Here is a 24,661-nt window from a genome sequence, read left to right as displayed (position 1 = left end):
GTTCGCAAATGCTTCATTTCAGAAATACGGGATGTTGAATTTGTTCGTACAATCTGACGATTTATTTATTGCTCTAAAACCGCACGATATATACAAATAAAATTGGGTAGGTTTTAATACGTAATTATTGCGCATTTTTTGGCACACAGTTAAGAATTGTATATTCACCATTGGCATGCATACGGGTAATATGACCCGTATGCACGCCAATGGTGAATATAAAATGCTTAATTGTATGTCAAATATGCGCAATAACTACCTCTTAAAACCCACCAAATTTCATTTGCATATCTCAACCGGTTTTAGAGCAGTAAATAAATCGTCAGTTTGTAAAAAAAAATCAACATCCCGTATCTCGAAAACGAAGCATTTGCGGACATATGTTTATAAATGAAACGGTCATTATTTTTCATGCAGAATTTCCCCTTAAAGTTTGTCGCACTTATTTTGAAACACCCTGTATTGATGAAGAACGTTGCTAGTTGTTAAAATATCTAACTTTTTTATTATCCAACTTAAGGGAATGAATCAAAAAGCAAAATGTTAAGAAAGCCTAAGGCTACAGTTGAGTTTTAATTTCAATATTTTATATACGCTAGAATATTCCACAGGGTGTTCCGAACTTTGAGGAAAAAACACACTATCATTGTTACACCCGGTATAAAATAACACTTACCTATTTAGCAATAATATTATTACAGCAATATTGGTGAAGAATAAGGCTATAACATATTAAAAAAATCACTTAAATCGGACAACAGGTTTAGGAAATGCGAGACTTCAAAAATGACCAAATTTTTAGGTGGGCCGATTTCTATGCACGTAAGTTTATATCCAAAATGTGATATTTATGATATTTTGAAAAACATTTCAATAGAGAAACTAAATTGACCAAAATAAGACTCTAAATGTAGAATGTAATGGTATAAAAGATATATTTTTACTTCAATAAAAAATACAATAGCTATTTGTATAACAAGGGAGGAAAGTGCTACTTTTCCTCCCGAGAATGAAGTTTACTGCCCGACGCATAGCGGAGGGCAGTAATCATTCAAGGGAGGAAAAGGCACTTTACTCCCATGTTATACATATGGTTTTTCCACCTTCCTCAAATAACAAGTCATTTTTTCATTTTTACTTAATTTATTTATGTAACTAACCAACAAAATTTATTAGAACTAAAACTAACAAGTAGGTACAATATAACTGTCAACTGTCAAATATAAGTCAAATTATTAATGTAAACATTGTTAAATCAGAATAACAATTTACTGTTTTTTACCATTCTGCAAAATACAGAGTGTTTTTAAATAAACGTTACAATGTATAGATACCTACGAAATAGAAAATAGGTATTGTACAGGGCGTCAATAAGTTATATTTCATGAATGAAATACCATGACGTCACTTTTACTTTTCCTCCCTAGGGAGGAAAAATATTTTCCTCCCTAGGGAGGAAAAGTACAACTTTGCTCCCTACAATCAGGTCCGGAAAAGTATACTTTCGGTAGAGGTAGGTGGAAAAAATATAAACGTACGTATGGTACATAGTATGTTACATAAACAGAAAACAAAATGATACGAGTATCCAAGTAACAACTAAATATTGAAAACATTAATTTAAACATGTAGGTATCTCTATTTTTTAAAAACAACTTAAAATTCTGAACATTTAAAAAATAAAATCACAATTTAGAAAATTAATTAAGATGATGGTTTAACGTTGGAAGTGTCTGAATCAAAACCAGTAAAGCACCCAAGACTTAATTCTGCCTCTTCATTTTCCCTTCTTTCAGTTTCTTGTTCAGGCCAAATCCATTCCAAATTGTCATGTTTTTGGTATGGAGAACTGTTTAAATATTTAAACATGAATACAAGTTTAGCAGCCTTTTCGGTTCCTAAATTATTTCGTAATTTGGAATGCACAAGTCCAAAGCTTGAAAAGCACCTTTCAATGCCTGCCGTTCAGGCTACTGCTAAGTAATTGGTTAATTCGTTCGATAAATATGTTTTCCACCTACCTCTACCGAAAGTATACTTTTCCGGACCTGATTGTAGGGAGCAAAGTTGTACTTTTCCTCCCTAGGGAGGAAAAGTAGCACTTTCCTCCCTTGTTATACAAATAGCTATTTTATCAGGCCAAGCAGATTCAGCGATTGGAAAAGACTTCCGCCATAATAATGGAGATGTTTTTTTGAAATTTGGACCATACATGAAAGACGGAAAAGGTTTAGACTTCGAAGTTAGGGCCATTACAAACGGAACAAAATCTGTGTTGGTTGAATTAAAATATGCATAAGCCTGTTCTTTTTGTTCGGCAGTAAGTCTTTCTCCCAAAAAGCGATAGTCCAGTAAGTTTGCCAAAAAATGAGGCAAACCTAGAGCCATATTCCTCCTTTTGTAATAAAAGTTCTTAATTTGAATTGGTTGATCACTCGGAACTTTTCCAGTTGAATCCAAATTTCTACGGCGACAGCAATATAATTATTGTCGTTGATTTTAACCTTCTTATGTAAAAATTAGTACGAAATAAAGTACTGATATATATCACGATATATATAATATAAATATCATGACATATATCACGATATATATCCTCGCGCCCTGAGTAGAGGTGGGAAATTATCAATAGAAACCTATAAATGAGGCCATGCGAGCCAGAGTGGCCTAACTGATAAGAACATTACTTTACATAATCAAAGAAAATGATGAGAAGCTATCAATGTCCGAGTGTTTTAGTAATTGTATGTTGACCAACAATCTTATTGGTCAACATACAATTACTAAAACAATCGAACATTGTTAGCTTCTGATCATTTTCTTTGATTATGTAAAGTAATGTATTATGTTTTATATATTATGTTTTCCGTCTTTTCCGTTATTAGCGCACTCATCACTGTATAATAAACTTATCGGCAACAAAAAAATAATTAATCGGAAATGTTTTCTAAATTATATTCTAGCAATTTTTAACAGGCCATCCATCCATCAATTGAGATATTTTTTCGTTTATTGCTTCATTATTTTGTAATCAACCAAGTATTATAATAGGGCAATAATGGATATTCGGTAATTAGACCGAAACGAAAACTACACTATGTACTTATTTAAATTAAAACGGATCTTTTATGAAACAAAACTCCTAATAAGTATTTAATGAAAACCAAAAAATATACTAAACGCAAAATAAATGTCGTTCGACTACATATTTCACTTGTTGCCATATTTCAAAGCACTCACGACAAGCCGAGATTAATCACGTTTTATCAGCAATCACATTACCAGAGAACGGCAGTTCTCGCCAGTGGCGCACACCTACACCCCCTACACGCGACACTATATATACACGAAATTTTCGATTTTCTAAATCTGACTGAATTAAAAGAAGGGCCAACTCCCATCTTAAAGTTCAGGAAAAGACTCACCCATTCATATGTCAACCATCCATTTTGGTCCAAGGGTGTGGATTTTACGGCCCTTCCTATTTAGGGTCTGTTTTTCGTTCTCGTCCCCAAAACTCCCAAAAACTTCAAAAATTTAACTCCGACCTTTGCGGCTTCTAATAGAAGCGATCATTACCTTTCCAACGCATGTCTAATTTTGAAAATCGGTTATACCGTTCAAAAGTTACCGAGCTCAGAAATATGAGTCAATTTCTATTTAAAAAAGGGAAAATGTTTGTGGATATGTACGTATGTATGTGTGTGGAAAAGTTAAACCGATCTGAATTTTTTTTTCTGTGTTTGAAGAGGGGGTGAGGGCCGATTCAGAACCGGTATAGTTTGTGAGTTTTGACTACCCATAAGCCAGCTGTAAGACTTGGTAGGTACAAAACGGCATATTTTTTGGCGGTATATATCTTCGGTTCAAGAAGAGACAGGAGAACAGTGAATACACCAAATCAATAGCGTTGAGTTAAGCTTTCAAATGGTGTCTAAGCTGTCAGGATCAGACATACACACGGCTCAGTATAGCCGAAAAACTGAAAAATTTAAGGACGAAGTAGTTTTCAATCCTAATAGTAAATTATTAATATTGAAAATATTAAAAATATTACTAAAAGATTTTTAAATTGAAAACTTATTGGTACACTTTCCTGGTGACACCTCCAAGACTTCTACAATTTGCAAGTCAAATGGATGCTGCAGTGAAGACGAGAGGGAAGGAATTCTACACTATGCAATTCACATCCCCCGAAAAATGCACCTAGTTACTCTACGGAGTAATACGACTATAAAATAAAAATGTATACCATTTTTATTCAGTTGCAATGCGAAGGCAAAACAATCTTACTTTTCAATTAGAATACGGAGTGCAGTCCAGTCCCTTGAATCGCGATTTTCGGCTCTTATTGGAGCCTTCATCGGAAGGAACGTAGGCACTGTTCTCCATATTTTAACTGATTCGTATCGAGAGGTTCTCCCACCCATTGCAACTGAAGTGGTGACAGTAGGTGGCTAGCGCCATCTGGCATTGAAAGACGAAGTAGTTTTCAATCCTAATAGTAAATTATTAATATTGAAAATATTAAAAATATTACTAAAAGATTTTTAAATTGAAAACTTATTGGTACACTTTCCTGGTGACACCTCCAAGACTTCTACTATGGCGCTAGCCACCTACTATCATCACTTCAGTTGCAATGGGTGGGAGAACCTCTCGATACGAATCAGTTAAAATATGGAGAACAGTGCCTACGTTCCTTCCGATGAAGGCTCCAATAAGAGCCGAAAATCGCGATTCAAGGGACTGGACTGCACTCCGTATTCTAATTGAAAAGTAAGATTGTTTTGCCTTCGCATTGCAACTGAATAAAAATGGTATACATTTTTATTTTATAGTCGTATTACTCCGTAGAGTAACTAGGTGCATTTTTCCGTTGGAACTTTACCAGCTGCAGACGGGGGATGTGAATTGCATAGTGTAGAATTCCTTCCCTCTCGTCTTCACTGCAGCATCCATTTGACTTGCAAATTGTAGAAGTCTTGGAGGTGTCACCAGGAAAGTGTACCAATAAGTTTTCAATTTAAAAATCTTTTAGTAATACTTTTAATATTTTCAATATTAATAATTTACTATTAGGATTGAAAACTACTTCGTCTTTCAATGCCAGATGGCGCTAGCCACCTACTATCATCACTTCAGTTGCAATGGGTGGGAGAACCTCTCGATACGAATCAGTTAAAATATGGAGAACAGTGCCTACGTTCCTTCCGAAGAAGGCTCCAATAAGAGCCGAAAATCGCGATTCAAGGGACTGGACTGCACTCCGTATTCTAATTGAAAAGTAAGATTGTTTTGCCTTCGCATTGCAACTGAATAAAAATGGTATACATTTTTATTTTATAGTCGTATTACTCCGTAGAGTAACTAGGTGCATTTTTCCGTTGGAACTTTACCAGCTGCAGACGGGGGATGTGAATTGCATGGTGTAGAATTCCTTCCCTCTCGTCTTCACTGCAGCATCCATTTGACTTGCAAATTGTAGAAGTCTTGGAGGTGTCACCAGGAAAGTGTACCAATAAGTTTTCAATTTAAAAATCTTTTAGTAATATTTTTAATATTTTCAATATTAATAATTTACTATTAGGATTGAAAACTACTTCGTCTTTCAATGCCAGATGGCGCTAGCCACCTACTATCATCACTTCAGTTGCAATGGGTGGGAGAACCTCTCGATACGAATCAGTTAAAATATGGAGAACAGTGCCTACGTTCCTTCCGATGAAGGCTCCAATAAGAGCCGAAAATCGCGATTCAAGGGACTGGACTGCACTCCGTATTCTAATTGAAAAGTAAGATTATTTTGCCTTCGCATTGCAACTAAATAAAAATGGTATACATTTTTATTTTATATGAAAAATTTAACTTTGAAAATTTTGGTTTTTCGACAATTACTCAAAATTTCAACCTACGAATTACGCCAATAACTGAGCGTTTGTAGAAGGACTCTAGACGAATCTAACGGTGTATACCTTATATCCGGGAAAATTCGAATTTTTAAGTTATAGGCTTCATAAGTATGATCAAATCTATTTCTTATGGGAAAAACGGTTTTTCAAGCTCAATAATTCCTGTAATAGCTTCAGTTATCATACTTGACCTTAGATGCATAAGATACTACTTGTCAATACGTTTCAAACTCATGTATAGTGAACAAAATCGGTTAAGCCGTTTAGAAGTTATTAAGCTACAAAAGTATAATCCAATTAATGATTATTCCATAAATGGTCTATGTAGTTGTAGTGGTTACGACGCTAATTTGATCTGGCAATGGGCAATCCGAGTTCGTTTACTGGCCATCCCAATATTTTTTTCAATCTATTTCGAATAGATAAAAAATCTAGTGTACATTCGATGGACACTACATAATTTGGGAGATAATGCGACAAAGGCGACCATTTATAAAGCTTAACGTGTAATCGAGAAACATTGAATTCAACTTTATACATTTAATTTATAAATAACTTTGAAAAACTCCTGATACAAGAATAAAAAAAGCTAAACGCCGTAAAAATGAGTGGCGCATACAATATTCCAGCTACAAAAGATCTGATATGAATATTACGTGGCGCGAAAATGTATTTTCATTTTGATGCAAAACAAAGTTCTAGTTTTATTTTAAAAGATTTTTTCATAGGTAATATTTGCTAAATTTGAAGTAAACGCGCCACAAAAGAGTTTCAAAATTCAAACTGTATCAAAGTTTTGTGGCGCGTTTTACTTCAAATTGGCAAATATTATGAAAAAAACTTTTAAAATAAAACTAGAATTTTGTTTTGCATCAAAATGAAAATACATTTTTTGTCTGAATAATTTAAATTCTTTGTCTTCTTCCATCGACTCCGTATTTTAGTGTTCCATCTACTAGATAACTGCGAACATGCTAATATTTTGGCTAAGGTGTGTATTAGCCTGTAAAAGGCTATAGTCAATCCCATACTTTCCTAATCCTATTTTAGGCCATAAAAATTTTGAGTTGTGACATTCTTCAAAAATGTGGTAGTAATATTCTTAATGCCTATTTATAATCTATTATTTATATGGGAAATAAGCCACAATTAAAATGAAAAAAACAATTTTATTAATTAATTTTAATTGTGGCTTATTTCCCATATAAATAATAAATCATAAAAATGCCACAAGGAAATAGCTTCAGAACAATATTTATAATCTGTTCACTAACATAGTTTTTTAATTTTCTTGAGATATGATGGTCTTCTTCCAAGCGGTATTTTGTTACGTAATATTCGAGTATCTTCTACTTTGCATTGTAATTATTCATGTACTATTATAATATACAGGATGTTTGGTAAAGAATGGGCCATAGCTTAACCTTAGATTCTTGAGCTTAAAATAGGTGATTTAAGCTAACTTACAAAGTTGATAATAACCGAAATACAGGGTGTCAAAGTTAAACTCTTATTTTATTTATTCTTTAATATTTCCTGACAGGCATGAGCTAACAACACGAAATTTGGTACGCGGGAGTCTTTTGCAACGAGAAATCTAAATTCGCCACCAAAAATGATGTATTACCCAGAGGGCGCCACAAACGTGACTTAATATTTTTACGTAAAAAAGATATACTACTACATTCATTTCGCTAAACTTAACCGTTTTCGAAATAAACGCATTTTGAATCTGCGATGCACCTAATTTTTGGCATATCATGGTAGTTACACCCAAAAAAATAAACTTGAAACCACAATAATTGTGCAGTTCTGTATAGTCTATTATAAAAAATCCTTTATAAAAGGTATAATTTATTTTAAACACATATTTTTTCGCCCCCGAGAAGGGGGTGAAACTCACCCCCAAGTCAAAAGCATAAAGGGCTACATCACAGAACGTTTTCAAACTAAAGAGTATAACCATTTTAATGAAAGCAAACGTTAAATTGAAATTTTGACCAAGGTTGAAAAATCCATACTTACAGGTTTTTTACATGCTTGAGCCACCAAAATATAAGGATGAAAACCCTTTAAATGTGTCTCAATTTTACGCTAGAACTCACTTATATATAGATTATAATTCATGTAATATTATAATACTTTGACTTTGTCCGACTATAATACCTCGACATAAGGAATTAAACAACTAAACAGCCTTTTTCTTATCAGGTTTATACAGATAAGAGAAATGGGCTTAAACTCTGCTTAAACGTGCAAATAATATTATAAACGACTATGAAAATAAATATTTTCATTTCCAGACGAAGATGGTTATTTAAAACAATTACTACTTTGTTTTTGTACTATGTAAACACACCTACATGAAATGAAAGATGTTTACGTTTTAACAATTGAAATTAGAGTCTTACCTACTATTAACACAAATTAAAAATTGATTCTTAACCTGAAGCCCAGGGGCGTAGGTACCGCGGTATCAATTATACGGGGCCCCCAGCACACAGGGGCCACCACTACTACCACTACTTTGTAACTATATTTAATAAATATTTTGTTATATTGTTATATAAGTGTTTTGCCTCTTTTATTGAACATTTTCTTAGCATTAGATGTCGGAGGTGCAAAAGGGCCCCGCATCAAAATTTGATACGGGGCCTTTGTGGGGCTAGCTTAAATAAATAATTAAATGTCCCTGCAACAACAATTTGAAAAAATCTAATAAATTAATTCGCACACTTATTAAAATGAAATATGTATTTGCTTCCGTTAAGTTTATCACACATTTTGGCATCTGCTTATAGAGAAACCTTAGAATTGCTAATAAATTGTATTAACGAGGTAAAGGTAAAAATCAAAATTAGTATAGCTTCTAGCTTCCGTGACTTATACACAATACCTAAAAAATAAAAAACAAATAAGAACAAAAAAATATCTTTAAACATAAATAACACATTGTGTGGCTGATGGCTCACAACAAGAAACAATACCACATTTAAACTTGAAGCTATTCGTCAACTACTATGTCTATTTTTAAACCAAGAAGAGTAATTCAAATTTCCCGCGCCGTAAAGCTTGTTTGTAATTGGTCCAACCTCAGCAAGTTTACTCCACTGTTATCAAATTTTGATACTAATGACATTTATACATTTTTGACACTATTGGCATTTCATAGGTTACTTAATGAAGTTATATAAGCGATTTTTTGTATTTTCTGCGTTATTCCTTTAATTTTTAGATTTTTAGTCTGTTTTTATACAAAAAAACAAAAAACAGTGGTTTTTAGAACTCTTTAGCGACGAATTAGTATAATATAATATTTATGGATTACAGTCAAAGGCCGATATGATTAACCAAAACAGAAGATGTATTTGGTGATATTTCTAGTGACTTCCTTGGGTCTGAATCTGTCGTTTTAGTTTACTTCTCTTGGTTTAAAAACAAAGCTTAAATGATTGCAAATCAAAATTTCAATAGTCCATTTACTCACGGTTTTGCTCCAAATTTTAAAGAACCGCTTGGATTGGCATGAAATTTCTCATACACATAGGTATCATGTCAAAGAAAAAAAGTGATATTGTGCCGATGTATGCTTTTGACTTGGGGGTGAGTTTCACCCCTTCTCGGGGGCGAAAAAATATATGTTTAAAATAAGTCCGGAAATACACAAACTGACTAATTCTAAGCAACTTTTGTTCCATAGCATTTTTTCACTAAGTTAATACTTTCAGAGTTATTTGCGAGTGAATATGTACATTTTTCAAAAAAAAAAATACGTTTTTAGACGGATTTTCGCAAGTAACTCAAAAAGTAAGTCTTTTATCGAAAAAAATTCTTAGTAAAAATATAGCTCATAAAAAATTGAAAAAAATGGTGTATGTATGAGGTGTCTAGACCCAGTAGAAGCAGAGTTGTAGCTAATGAAAAATAGGTTCATATTCGTCAAATTCCAAATCGAATATTTCAACTTGAAATAACCAAAATATAAAGCACTTTTTGGGGAAAATTCAGTACAACTTTTTTAAAGCGTTTAAAAAAAGCTTTATTTCTGTTTTTTAAAAAAGTTTCTACCATCAAAAGTATACAAGTTACGCTCAAAATAAAGATGGTCCCGTTTTTTTTTGGTAAAAAAAAATCGGGAAAATCGCCCCCTGATTAGCATCTCACATGAAATGATCGTTACTGCTTCAGAAGTTGCTTTAATTATGTTTTATTTAAATGATCTGTAGGTTTCATCGGCTCAAAGTACCTACTTATTTTGGAAAAAAAATTATTTTAAAGTAAAATTTTATTAATTTTTAATTTTCAAAAAAATACTTTTTTTTCAAAATAACTCAAAAATTTATTAGTGATACCAAAAATCTGAAAGATTAAAAAAATGTACCTATGTTTTGTACATTTTGGATTTTTTGTTTTTGTGTAGGACAAAAATTTGTTAAGATATGGTTGTTCAAAATTTGCATACACTCGTGATTAGTGACTCATTCAAGCCCTTTCAACTAAAACCCTTTCAAAATGTTTACCAAAAAAAAGGGACCAACTTTATTTTGAGCATCACTCGCTTACTTTTGATGCTAGAAACTTTTTTAACAAACAAAAATAATTTTAAACACTTTAAAAAAGTAACAATGAGTTTTCCCCAGAAAGTGCTTAATTCTTTTGTTATTTCACGTTGAAATATTCGATTTGGAATTTGACGAATATGAATCTATTTTTCATTAGCCACAACTTTGCTTCTACTGTGTATAGCGCCTCATACATACATAATTTTTTTCACTTTTATAGTCTTTAATTTTCCTAAGAACGTTATTTCAGAGTTATTTCAGAAAAACCGTCCAAAACAGTGTTTGTTTTGTTAAAAAATGAAAATATTCACTAGCAAATAAGTCAAAACGTATTAACTTAGTAAAAAACGCTAAAGAACAAAAGTTGCTTAGAATTAGTCAGTGTATTCAATTCTGGACGTATATTACCCTATACCTATTATTAATACCTAGTCGGTTAATACCTAGTACGGTTATTTTGAACGTATATTTTTTCACCCTCGAGAAGGGGTGCATCGGCACCATATCACTTTTTTTTTTAGACATGTTAGCTATCTGTATGCCAAATTTCATATCAATCCAAGCGGTTCTTTAAAATTCAGAGGTTTTGAAATATTTTACCGTCAGCGAATGGACTACAAAAAAAATTCTGGAAACTCCATGTGACATGATAGAAGAAACAATAGAGCCAACTATAATTTCTTGGGAAAGTGACATATGATGAGAAATTAATATGAGGCTATGAGAGCCAGAGTGGCCTAGCTGATAAGAACATTAGGTATTTTTACATAATCAAAGAAAATGATCAGAAGCTATTAATATCCGATTATTGTATTCTCATTGACTCAATCTATTTACAACAAAAACTACGAGGTATAAAGTAGTGACATATGTGATTGTTGATATTTTTATATTTCTCTACCATAAAGGAAACTCAGTTTTTCGCAACGGAGGCGTACTATAATGGATTACCCTTGAGTTGAACAGTGCTGTATAAAATCTTGTTTGTCATAAAAGCTGTGCTATCATATATTTTCAAATAGAGTGTAGATAATATTACACTTAAAATGTATATATTTTGGTATCTACGCTACGGATAATTATTTCATGTGAGTAATTATATTTCTCAGACTTTATAAGTACATTGCATTTCCGGAAAACCCGACAATTACAGCAAAAACAAACTAGATATATACACAGGGTGTTCAGAAACTCTACCGACAAAAGAAGAAAGGAGATTCCTCAGATAATTTTAAGATAATTTAACCCAATTCACCTAGTCCGAAAATGCTTCCTAATGGAGCTAGAGCTCTTTGAAGATGGTACATATCTTGTAATTAGTTTTTCTTAAATACCTCCAGAACGCTTCTAGTTAGAAAAACGAAAATTGGTACGCATATTTATCTTCTAGAGATAAATCGATTCCATTTAATGCGAATTTCTAGTACCGGTCATAGGCGTCCGTTTTGGGTAGGGCAACGGTTATTTTATCGCATAACTTTTTTGTCATTAACTTTAAAGCATTTTTCAGTCGGGATTATTAAATTGTGAGGTCATCTAGTACTTAAAGGTACTCTTGCTTTAAGTCGGTAGGATACACCATTTTCTGGAAAAAGAGATTTGAGAATTTTTCGTTTTTTGAATTTGAAAAAAAAATTTAAAAAACTGAAAAAAAGAGTAACTTTTAGTACAAGAATACCTCATTAAAGACGAAACCGATAAAGCGATAAAATAACTGTTAACCTACCCAAAACGGACGCCTATGACCGGTACTAGAAATTCACAATTGGTAAAATCGATTCACCCATGGAGGATAAATAAACGTACCAGTTTTCGTTTTTCTAAATAGTTTTTTTTGAATTTTTTTTTTTTTTTTTGGAATTCAGAAAACGAAAAATATTCAAATTGAATTTTCTAGAAAACGGTGTATTGTATCGACTTAAAGCGAGAGTACCATTTAGAACTAGAATACCTCACAATTTAATAATCCAGAGTCAAAGAGCTCTAGCTCCCTCAGGAAGCATTTTCGGACTAGGTGAATTGGGTTAAATTATCTGAGGAATCTCATGTCTTTGTTTGTCGGTAGAGTTTCTGGACACCCTGTATATATACAGCAACAGGAGACAAATGGTTATGAGACGTACGCAGCAATATAAAGGTACGTATAGGTATATTCGTTAGATTAGTACGTGTTTTCAAGTACATGGAACAAATGGCACAAACGGCGCACACACGGCGCAACACTATCCAACTTCTGTTGGCGCCACGAACACTCGGCGTGAAGTGTGCATATCTATACATATACTACATTCGCTCTCGCGAGATTTTTTTTGAGACATTCGGAATAGGAAACGTACAACACAAAAATTCCTACCTCACACTATTAACTGCTAAAATCAACTCAAATCAACTTAATCTTTCATTAAAAAAAGAAGAATTATTAGAAATAGTGGGAGTGTCTACTAATCTCATAAAATTTTGTGAAGTTTATTTCTACAAAATATTTTTATTTTGTACAATAAATAATTTTCTCATTTGCTATCAATACATTGTAATGGTTTAAATAAATAAATATTGATTGGCGTAAGGTTTGTGTTATTTTTATGTCTGTTTACTATTAATAATATTGGATATGAGCAGGTGCGTTGGTTTTGTAGTAATTTCCAGTCACTTCTGACAACTGAATTTTTCAAAAAAGAAATTACTAACGTCAGTGTCAAAAAAAATCTCGCGAGAGCGAATGTAGTATATCTTTAGACAAACTTTAAAAGTAGTAGACTAAGAGCCGCTATAGGTGAAATTTCTTAATCATTTTAGGCACGACGGGACCCTATAACTTAAATAGTAGAACCTAAAAGAAAAGGTTTGAACACTGTGCCGTCACTTTTCAGTGGCACATGCGTCGACAGTGGCGCATCAAACTTTCCACTTATGGACGGGATACATAAATTAAAAAATACCTTCCCTCACTACCAGGATTCAATTTTTTTCCTTTATTTAAGTTCTATGTGATTGAGACATAAGATTCATCGTAATTTTAACCCAACACCCCCTTCCCCCTGCCCCCACCATCAAAAACTTTATTTTTCGATTTTATTTATTTTTTTGGTGGGATTCAATCAATTTTAAAATTTCAAAAAATTCACACGCATAGTTAAGGCTTTTATAAAACACGTCTATTTTTTATAGACCTGTAGGTTATGTTTACATAACCTCAAAAAATTTAAAAAAATTTTTTTTTGGAAAAAAATATATAACTTTTTTTTGGGGATAGCTACAGATCTATTTTTTTCTTAGTCTTGTGTATTTTATCAAACACTATATTTTTAAATTTTTCCAGATTTTTCTGTAACGCTGGTCACCTTCAAAAATCCAAAAAACTGTTTTTTAAGGGGGTTTTGGGGGGTTTGAACGTGTTTCTCCCATTTTTAAATATTCTAAAGGACTCACTTACTTCTCAAGTTACATATATCCTATAAAATCGAAATTGATTTGATATATTATGAAGTCTATAAAATAGGGAAAATCCCCCAAAACCCCCCAAAAAGCAGTTTTTCGGATTCTTGAAGGTGGCGAGCATTACAGAAAAATATAAAAAAAAATTAGAAATATGGTGTTTGATAAAACACACAAGATTAAGAAAAAATTAGACCTGCAGCTATTCCCCAAAAAAAGTTATACGCTTTTTTCAAAAAAATTTTTTTTTAAATTTTTTGAGGTTATGTACACTCTACCAACGGGTCTGTAAAAAATAGATATGTTTTATAAAAGCCTCAACTATGCGTGTGAATTTTTTGAAATCTTAAAATTGATTGCATCCCAGCAAAAAAAATAAAAACGAAAAATGAAATTTTTGATGAGGGGGGCAGGAGGAAGGGGGTGGTGGGTTAAAATTACGCTGAATCTTATGTGTTAATCACACAGAACTTAAAAAAATTAAAAAATTGAATTCTGTTATTAAGGGAGGGTACCTTTAAATTTATTTATCCCGTCCATAAGTGAAAAGTTTGATGCGCCACTGTCGACGCGTGTGCCACTGAAAAGTGACGGCACAGTGTTCAAACCTTTTCTTTTAGGTTCTACTATTTAAGTCATAGGGTCGCATCGTGCCTAACATGATTAAGAAATTTCACCTATAGCTTAGTCTATAGCAGGGATGGGCAAACTTTTTCTAGTAAGGGCCACAAAATGTTTTTGGTCTATTACCGAGGGCCGCAATATTTTTTACCTCAACATGTTCGACTTTTTACTAATTTTGTTTAGGGGGAGATATGGTTTGAAATCAACTTTTCAAGTACATTTTTGTGAATTTTGTTTGAAACTATGGTAAAATTATTTTATTTCTAAATTAATAAACATATTCAGTACAATTCGATATTGTCATTAGATCATATTAAATAAAAAATTCAAGAATATTTTATTACCTTATGACTTTCTTGAGATAATGCTGTCGAGTTTTTTTGTTTTAACGATTTTTAAGTTTTTTGTTTACTTAAAAGTCAAACTAACAAAATTTTTTGTAAACAGGGTGAAAATCAACATATTGTTAAACAAAAAACAAAATATCTCGACAGCGTTATCTCACGAACTGTCTAAAGAAAATATATGAACAATTTCAGGTGGATCTGTAAGTAGCTTTCGAGTTAAAATGTCTTTGAAAAAGCAATTTTAAGAAAAACGCGTTTAAAGTTGTCACAACTTTTATTTTCAATTCCTTTTTTGTCTGTCAAATCGTAAAGTGATGAATACCGGAATATGTTTTTGAATCGTCATTTAAATAAAAATAGAAAAAGTTATAAATTTGAAAAATTTTAGATTCCCTTCATTGTTTTTGTTTTCTTTGAATAATAAAAAAAATATTTATGAAACACATTATCTATTATTTCGAAACTTATTTAAGGTATATTAGTATTAATTAAAAGACGAAAAACGAATCTTAATGGTTTTTATAAAGTTTTAGTTTAGTTTTATGTCCTTGTTCATGATTCTTTCTATTTCGAGTGGAAATCTAGTCAAAGCATCATCAATTCCGGTCCTCAATGGATTGTATCGATAAGGTAGAACTATAAATTTAGCTACATATGTACTTTTGGACATTTGCAAAGATTGGTAAAATGCAAAAATATTGAAAAAATATGTAAATTAAGCTATAATTTCTAGTTGAATGTAGACTGATACGGAATCACTTTGAACTGAAAAATGATTTCTTATAAGTGATAAGGAAAATGATATAACTTCAAAATCTTTGAAACCATTTTCAAATTCAGTCAGCAAGTTACAAAATTTTTCTTCATAAATTTTAAATTTATTTTATGGTACATTGTTTTTAATGATTTTAATGAGGGAAATAATTGAACTACTTTTTTCTTTTTTTATATGAACAATGAATAGTTTGTGTTTCATTTTAAAAGTTTCATTTTGCGTTAAAAACTTGTAAATTTAGCAAATGTGTTGCAGTTTTTCATTTCTATGCATATCTATACATATCTTTAGACAAACTTTAAAAGTAGTAGACTAAGAGCCGCTATAGGTGAAATATCTTAATCATTTTAGGCACGACGGGACCCTATAACTTAAATAGTAGAACCTAAAAGAAAAGGTTTGAACACTGTGCCGTCACTTTTCAGTGGCACATGCGTCGACAGTGGCGCATCAAACTTTTCACTTATGGACGGGATACATAAATTAAAAAATACCTTCCCTCACTACCAGGATTCAATTTTTTTCATTTATTTAAGTTCTATGTGATTGAGACATAAGATTCATCGTAATTTTAACCCAACACCCCCTTCCCCCTGCCCCCACCATTAAAAACTTTATTTTTCGATTTTATTTTTTTTTTGGTGGGATTCAATCAATTTTAAAATTTCAAAAAATTCACACGCATAGTTAAGGCTTTTATAAAACACGTCTATTTTTTATAGACCTGTAGGTTATGTTTACATAACCTCAAAAAATTTTAAAAAATTTTTTTTTGGAAAAAAATATATAACTTTTTTTTGGGGATAGCTACAGATCTATTTTTTTCTTAGTCTTGTGTATTTTATCAAACACTATATTTTTAAATTTTTCCAGATTTTTCTGTAACGCTGGTCACCTTCAAAAATCCAAAAAACTGTTTTTTAAGGGGGTTTTGGGGGGTTTGAACGTGTTTCTCCCATTTTTAAATATTCTAAAGGACTCACTTACTTCTCAAGTTACATATATCCTATAAAATCGAAATTGATTTGATATATTATGAAGTCTATAAAATAGGGAAAATCCCCCAAAACCCCCCAAAAAGCAGTTTTTCGGATTCTTGAAGGTGGCGAGCATTACAGAAAAATATAAAAAAAATTAGAAATATGGTGTTTGACAAAACACACAAGATTAAGAAAAAATTAGACCTGCAGCTATTCCCCAAAAAAAGTTACACGCTTTTTTCAAAAAAAATTTTTTTTTTAATTTTTTGAGGTTATGTACACTCTACCAACGGGTCTGTAAAAAATAGATATGTTTTATAAAAGCCTCAACTATGCGTGTGAATTTTTTGAAATCTTAAAATTGATTGCATCCCAGCAAAAAAAATAAAAACGAAAAATGAAATTTTTGATGAGGGGGGCAGGGGGAAGGGGGTGGTGGGTTAAAATTACGCTGAATCTTATGTGTTAATCACACAGAACTTAAAAAAATTAAAAAATTGAATTCTGTTATTAAGGGAGGGTACCTTTAAATTTATTTATCCCGTCCATAAGTGAAAAGTTTGATGCGCCACTGTCGACGCGTGTGCCACTGAAAAGTGACGGCACAGTGTTCAAACCTTTTCTTTTAGGTTCTACTATTTAAGTCATAGGGTCGCATCGTGCCTAACATGATTAAGAAATTTCACCTATAGCTTAGTCTATAGCAGGGATGGGCAAACTTTTTCTAGTAAGGGCCACAAAATGTTTTTGGTCTATTACCGAGGGCCGCAATATTTTTTACCTCAACATGTTCGACTTTTTACTAATTTTGTTTAGGGGGAGATATGGTTTGAAATCAACTTTTCAAGTACATTTTTGTGAATTTTGTTTGAAACTATGGTAAAATTATTTTATTTCTAAATTAATAAACATATTCAGTACAATTCGATATTGTCATTAGATCATATTAAATAAAAAATTCAAGAATATTTTATTACCTTATGACTTTCTTGAGATAATGCTGTCGAGTTTTTTTGTTTTAACGATTTTTAAGTTTTTTGTTTACTTAAAAGTCAAACTAACAAAATTTTTTGTAAACAGGGTGAAAATCAACATATTGTTAAACAAAAAACAAAATATCTCGACAGCGTTATCTCACGAACTGTCTAAAGAAAATATATGAACAATTTCAGGTGGATCTGTAAGTAGCTTTCGAGTTAAAATGTCTTTGAAAAAGCAATTTTAAGAAAAACGCGTTTAAAGTTGTCACAACTTTTATTTTCAATTCCTTTTTTGTCTGTCAAATCGTAAAGTGATGAATACCGGAATATGTTTTTGAATCGTCATTTAAATAAAAATAGAAAAAGTTATAAATTTGAAAAATTTTAGATTCCCTTCATTGTTTTTGTTTTCTTTGAATAATAAAAAAAATATTTATGAAACACATTATCTATTATTTCGAAACTTATTTAAGGTATATTAGTATTAATTAAAAGACGAAAAACGAATCTTAATGGTTTTTATAAAGTTTTAGTTTAGTTTTATGTCCTTGTTCATGATTCTTTCTATTTCGAGTGGAAATCTAGTCAAAGCATCATCAATTCCGGTCCTCAATGGATTGTATCGATAAGGTAGAACTATAAATTTAGCTACATATGTACTTTTGGACATTTGCAAAGATTGGTAAAATGCAAAAATATTGAAAAAATATGTAAATTAAGCTATAATTTCTAGTTGAATGTAGACTGATACGGAATCACTTTGAACTGAAAAATGATTTCTTATAAGTGATAAGGAAAATGATATAACTTCAAAATCTTTGAAACCATTTTCAAATTCAGTCAGCAAGTTACAAAATTTTTCTTCATAAATTTTAAATTTATTTTATGGTACATTGTTTTTAATGATTTTAATGAGGGAAATAATTGAACTACTTTTTTCTTTTTTTATATGAACAATGAATAGTTTGTGTTTCATTTTAAAAGTTTCATTTTGCGTTAAAAACTTGTAAATTTAGCAAATGTGTTGCAGTTTTTCATTTCTATGCATATCTATACATATCTTTAGACAAACTTTAAAAGTAGTAGACTAAGAGCCGCTATAGGTGAAATATCTTAATCATTTTAGGCACGACGGGACCCTATAACTTAAATAGTAGAACCTAAAAGAAAAGGTTTGAACACTGTGCCGTCACTTTTCAGTGGCACATGCGTCGACAGTGGCGCATCAAACTTTTCACTTATGGACGGGATACATAAATTAAAAAATACCTTCCCTCACTACCAGGATTCAATTTTTTTCATTTATTTAAGTTCTATGTGATTGAGACATAAGATTCATCGTAATTTTAACCCAACACCCCCTTCCCCCTGCCCCCACCATTAAAAACTTTATTTTTCGATTTTATTTTTTTTTTGGTGGGATTCAATCAATTTTAAAATTTCAAAAAATTCACACGCATAGTTAAGGCTTTTATAAAACACGTCTATTTTTTATAGACCTGTAGGTTATGTTTACATAACCTCAAAAAATTTTAAAAAATTTTTTTTTGGAAAAAAATATATAACTTTTTTTTGGGGATAGCTACAGATCTATTTTTTTCTTAGTCTTGTGTATTTTATCAAACACTATATTTTTAAATTTTTCCAGATTTTTCTGTAACGCTGGTCACCTTCAAAAATCCAAAAAACTGTTTTTTAAGGGGGTTTTGGGGGGTTTGAACGTGTTTCTCCCATTTTTAAATATTCTAAAGGACTCACTTACTTCTCAAGTTACATATATCCTATAAAATCGAAATTGATTTGATATATTATGAAGTCTATAAAATAGGGAAAATCCCCCAAAACCCCCCAAAAAGCAGTTTTTCGGATTCTTGAAGGTGGCGAGCATTACAGAAAAATATAAAAAAAATTAGAAATATGGTGTTTGACAAAACACACAAGATTAAGAAAAAATTAGACCTGCAGCTATTCCCCAAAAAAAGTTATACGCTTTTTTCAAAAAAAATTTTTTTTTTAATTTTTTGAGGTTATGTACACTCTACCAACGGGTCTGTAAAAAATAGATATGTTTTATAAAAGCCTCAACTATGCGTGTGAATTTTTTGAAATCTTAAAATTGATTGCATCCCAGCAAAAAAAATAAAAACGAAAAATGAAATTTTTGATGAGGGGGGCAGGGGGAAGGGGGTGGTGGGTTAAAATTACGCTGAATCTTATGTGTTAATCACATAGAACTTAAAAAAATTAAAAAATTGAATTCTGTTATTAAGGGAGGGTACCTTTAAATTTATTTATCCCGTCCATAAGTGAAAAGTTTGATGCGCCACTGTCGACGCATGTGCCACTGAAAAGTGACGTCACAGTGTTCAAACCTTTTCTTTTAGGTTCTACTATTTAAGTTATAGGGTCGCATCGTGCCTAAAATGATTAAGAAATTTCACCTATAGCTTAGTCTATAGCAGGGGTGGGCAAACTTTTTCTAGTAAGGGCCACAAAATGTTTTTGGTCTATTACCGAGGGCCGCAATATTTTTTACCTCAACATGTTCGACTTTTTACTAATTTTGTTTAGGGGGGATATGGTTTGAAATCAACTTTTCAAGTACATTTTTGTGAATTTTGTTTGAAACTATGGTAAAGTTATTTTATTTCTAAATTAATAAACATATTCAGTACAATTCGATATTGTCATTGGATCATATTAAATAAAAAATTCAAGAATATTTTATTACCTTATGACTTTCTTGAGATAATGCTGTCGAGTTTTTTTGTTTTAACGATTTTTAAGTTTTTTGTTTACTTAAAAGTCAAACTAACAAAATTTTTTGTAAACAGGGTGAAATCAACATATTGTTAAACAAAAAACAAAATATCTCGACAGCGTTATCTCACGAACTGTCTAAAGAAAATATATGAACAATTTCAGGTGGATCTGTAAGTAGCTTTCGAGTTAAAATGTCTTTGAAAAAGCAATTTTAAGAAAAACGCGTTTAAAGTTGTCACAACTTTTATTTTCAATTCCTTTTTTGTCTATCAAATCGTAAAGTGATGAATACCGGAATATGTTTTTGAATCGTCATTTAAATAAAAATAGAAAAAGTTATAAATTTGAAAAATTTTAGATTCCCTTCATTGTTTTTGTTTTCTTTGAATAATAAAAAAAATATTTATGAAACACATTATCTATTATTTCCAAACTTATTTAAGGTATATTAGTATTAATTAAAAGACGAAAAACGAATCTTAATGGTTTTTATAAAGTTTTAGTTTAGTTTTATGTCCTTGTTCATGATTCTTTCTAGTTCGAGTGGAAATCTAGTCAAAGCATCATCAATTCCGGTCCTCAATGGATTGTATCGATAAGGTAGAACTATAAATTTAGCTACATATGTACTTTTGGACATTTGCAAAGATTGGTAAAATGCAAAAATATTGAAAAAATATGTAAATTAAGCTATAATTTCTAGTTGAATGTAGACTGATACGGAATCACTTTGAACTGAAAAATGATTTCTTATAAGTGATAAGGAAAATGATATAACTTCAAAATCTTTGAAACCATTTTCAAATTCAGTCAGCAAGTTACAAAATTTTTCTTCATAAATTTTAAACTTATTTTATGGTACATTGTTTTTAATGATTTTAATGAGGGAAATAATTGAACTACTTTTTTCTTTTTTTATATGAACAATGAATAGTTTGTGTTTCATTTTAAAAGTTTCATTTTGCGTTAAAAACTTGTAAATTTAGCAAATGTGTTGCAGTTTTTCATTTCTATAAATAAAGCAATTTCCTCCCCTAATTCACAGCATCTTTTAAGAACCTTTTCTAAACTCTACTACCGAATATGATTGTGGTATAAGACATCACTATGATCTATTTCTAACTTTTCCAAAAATGCTATGAATGCTTTTTTCCTTTTGAACAAATAAAATTAACAATATTTGTTGTAATTGAAATAACGTTGTCTACTTTCAAAACATTTTTGCACAATACCTACTGATGGATTATGCAGTGATCAAATAATAATAATGTTCTGGACCTTGTTTATGAATGTAATCTTTAAGTTTTCTCAACATTACAATATTAGCTGCTTTTAAATTTAGTGCTCCGTCAGTTGTTGTTACACTTACTAGGTGGTTACGGGTTAATTTAAAATTTTCTAAACAGTTCCTGACTACTTCAAACATATCGTTTCCATTTATTGAAATTTCATGGATTTCATTGAGGGAGCCGACAAAACTCTGTGTCGGGGACCCAAATAATTGCCCGCGGTATGTTGAAAATTTGCGGAAAAATGATCCGCTGCAAAAATATTAATTATTAGCTGCATTATCTATATTTAAATATTAATATTAGCAAGAATTCAAAAAAAATTTCCACGGACCGCAAAAAAATGTCTGAAGGGCCGCATGCGGCCCGCGGGCCGCACTTTGCCCACCCCTGGTCTATAGGGACAAATAAGGGGAAGGAAAGAGTAACATTTGAACTAGTGCAAGAATTCGCAGAATTGGAAGTAAAAAAATCGTAATATTTTAGATGGGGCCAAGAAATTAAAACTAGACTTAGAAAAGAAAACAAAGAATGTTAGGAGAAAATTTTCTATTTTTGTTGGGAATAAATCACAATTTTACTTTAAAATTAAGTCTATTTGACGTTTCGATCTCCACTTCGGAAATCGGTATCAAAATACAAAACATTAATAAATTAAACGATGTTTATGTTACTTGGTAAAAAATTCCTCTTCTAATAAGTAATTTAATTTTATCTGGCCCATTCATATTGACAATTCGACATAATATTATCTATACCTACATTTAAAGTAGATGACTTTAAAATGCTATTGCCAATATTTTTGAGTTGCGTTCCTGGGACGAGTTTATCGGCAGATAGTTCATTCGAATAGATGAAATTACACTTTATAGGATCCCGCTGTAAGTTGTTCTGTTCCATTCAATCTATTTTTGAAAAGTCCCTATTTATAAACCACAAAGGTTAATCATTTTTGAATAAGACAGAAGATGTTAACGAATGTTTTTCTTCTTAAGGACGAGCTAGAATAAGTAATTTTGGCTCTATCGCATAAGGATTTAATGATTCCTTTTTTAACATTGATGTTATGATTTAATTTGCAATTTAAACATCTGTTGGTGTGTGTTGATTTTCTATACACCTAGGGCCGGTTGTTCGAACGCTAATTAACATTGATCACTATCAAATATTTAATTACTGTCACAACTGTCAATGTCAACTTTGGTTGGGTTGCTGAAAACATAGTTAATTATAATTATGAGATTAGTTAGTCAATTAACATAACAATTATTAACATAATTGATTAACTAATTTCATAATTGTCATCAATAATTATGTTTTCGGCAACCCAACCAAAGTTGACATTGACAGTTGTGACAGTAATTAAGTATTTGATAGTGATTAGTGATCAATGTTGATTTGCTTTCGAACAACCGGCCCTTAGTCTCATATCCAGTATCCTTTCTTGAGATTAAAACATCGAGGAAAGTTGGTGCGTTATACATATATACACACACCCAAACTTATATGGAATCACCATGTATGTCAAAGCAATATTTATTTATTTTGAAAAAGCTTCGGTACGGTATAGGTTATTTGCTTGAGTTGCAAATTGAACGAAAATAAATAAACTAACTTTTGCGCCCAAAACGAAAATATGCCTCATGTGGGGTTATGACGTCAAATACTTGGGGATTTACCTAGACAGCCGCCTAACATGGCAAAAGCATATTTGGAACAAACGACTTCAACTGGGACTCGTTTATAGAAATATGTACTGGTTCATGAATCAAAAATCACGCCTAAGTCTAGACAATAAACTTCTGATCTACAAAAGTGTACTGAAACCCATCTAGACGTATGGAATCCAAATCTGGGGAACTGCCAGTGAAACAAATTTACTCAAGATACAGCGCTTTCAATCAAAAGTTCTAAGGCAACTGTGCCAAGCTCCTTGGTACATTTCCAACGATAATATACATAGGGATCTCCAAGTCCAAACCGTCAAAGAAGAAATTGTTTCTCTGTGCTCCAAGTACCACAATAGACTACAGGTTCACCCAAACATATTGGTCACCAATCTCCTGACACCCCTACAGAACAGAAGACTAAAAAGAACAGACACTCTTGACGTCAACACTAACTAATCATTCCCACTTATTAATTACTATTGTATTACTATTCAAATTAATTCAATTAATTTATTAATAACTCTACTAATTCAATCATTATTGTACTCTTTTAGGTATTCACCACTGAGTGAATACTGACTGTGTCACATTCTTAAAACTTATATGTATTGTTTATTAATTTTTATAAAATAGATTGCAATAAAATGGATGTCAAAAAAAAATGTGGGGTTATAGAACTTACAACTGGGAAAGATATTGGTCTTGTGGAGAAAGTAATGATCTCAGAGGGACATATCTGTAGAGCTATGCGTAAAAAGGGCGTTCTGTCCAAAACCTATCCTAGGTAACAGGAACTAGGAAAGCTTAAAAATAAAGCAAGGGAAAGTCGCCAAAAAGTAATAACGGCTCGCCACGATCGTTTACTTGTCTAATCAGCTGGAAAACACTCAACCATTTCTCACCTGCAGCTCAAAAGGCAGTTTTTGGAAGCTACAGGTGTAACTTTTTCAGTTGAAACGATAAGAAGAAGAGTTCGTGCCAAGAAGTATACAGCAGGAGACAGTTACGAGTTCCCGAGTTATCCAGGCAGCACAAGATTGGTCGCCTAAATTGGTGTCTTCACCACCAAAACTGGAACATTGGAAATTGACAAAATGTGCTATTTTCAGAAAAAGCCAGGATTGGTGTAAAATCAGATGACCCACGAAATCGTTTACTTAGAGGTTGAAGAAGACAAGCAAGAACGAAAACAGTCAGATCGGTTCACAAATATACAAGGAAAAGTATAATGTTCTGGAAAGGAATTGCGATCCGTAAAAAAACTCATTTAATTTTCATCCAATCAACTTTAACTGCTCATAGGTATGTTGATAACCTGTAGTTA

At 31.6% G+C, this 24,661-nt stretch overlaps 1 protein-coding gene across 2 annotated transcripts in view; it reads right to left on the bottom strand.

Annotated features, from left to right (window-relative positions):
• LOC114337792 (jmjC domain-containing histone demethylation protein 1-like) overlaps positions 1–24,661 on the bottom strand; it is a 286,565-nt gene that overhangs the window by 247,877 nt on the left and 14,027 nt on the right. Inside the window, exon 1 of one of the 2 annotated variants that reach the window (XM_050643686.1) lies at positions 7,938–8,070. The exons of the other annotated variant lie outside the window; for it this stretch is intronic. The gene's annotated coding sequence lies outside the window, so the exon portion shown is untranslated. Of the gene's footprint in view, positions 1–7,937; positions 8,071–24,661 lie in introns of those variants that run through there. 2 annotated transcript variants of the gene reach the window in all.

The sequence above is a fragment of the Diabrotica virgifera genome, chromosome 2 (assembly GCF_917563875.1).
Source record: "Diabrotica virgifera virgifera chromosome 2, PGI_DIABVI_V3a".
Lineage (NCBI taxonomy): Eukaryota > Metazoa > Arthropoda > Insecta > Coleoptera > Chrysomelidae > Diabrotica > Diabrotica virgifera.
The sequence above is the reverse complement of the archived record's forward strand: the minus strand, read 5'-3'. Positions and strand labels throughout refer to the sequence as shown.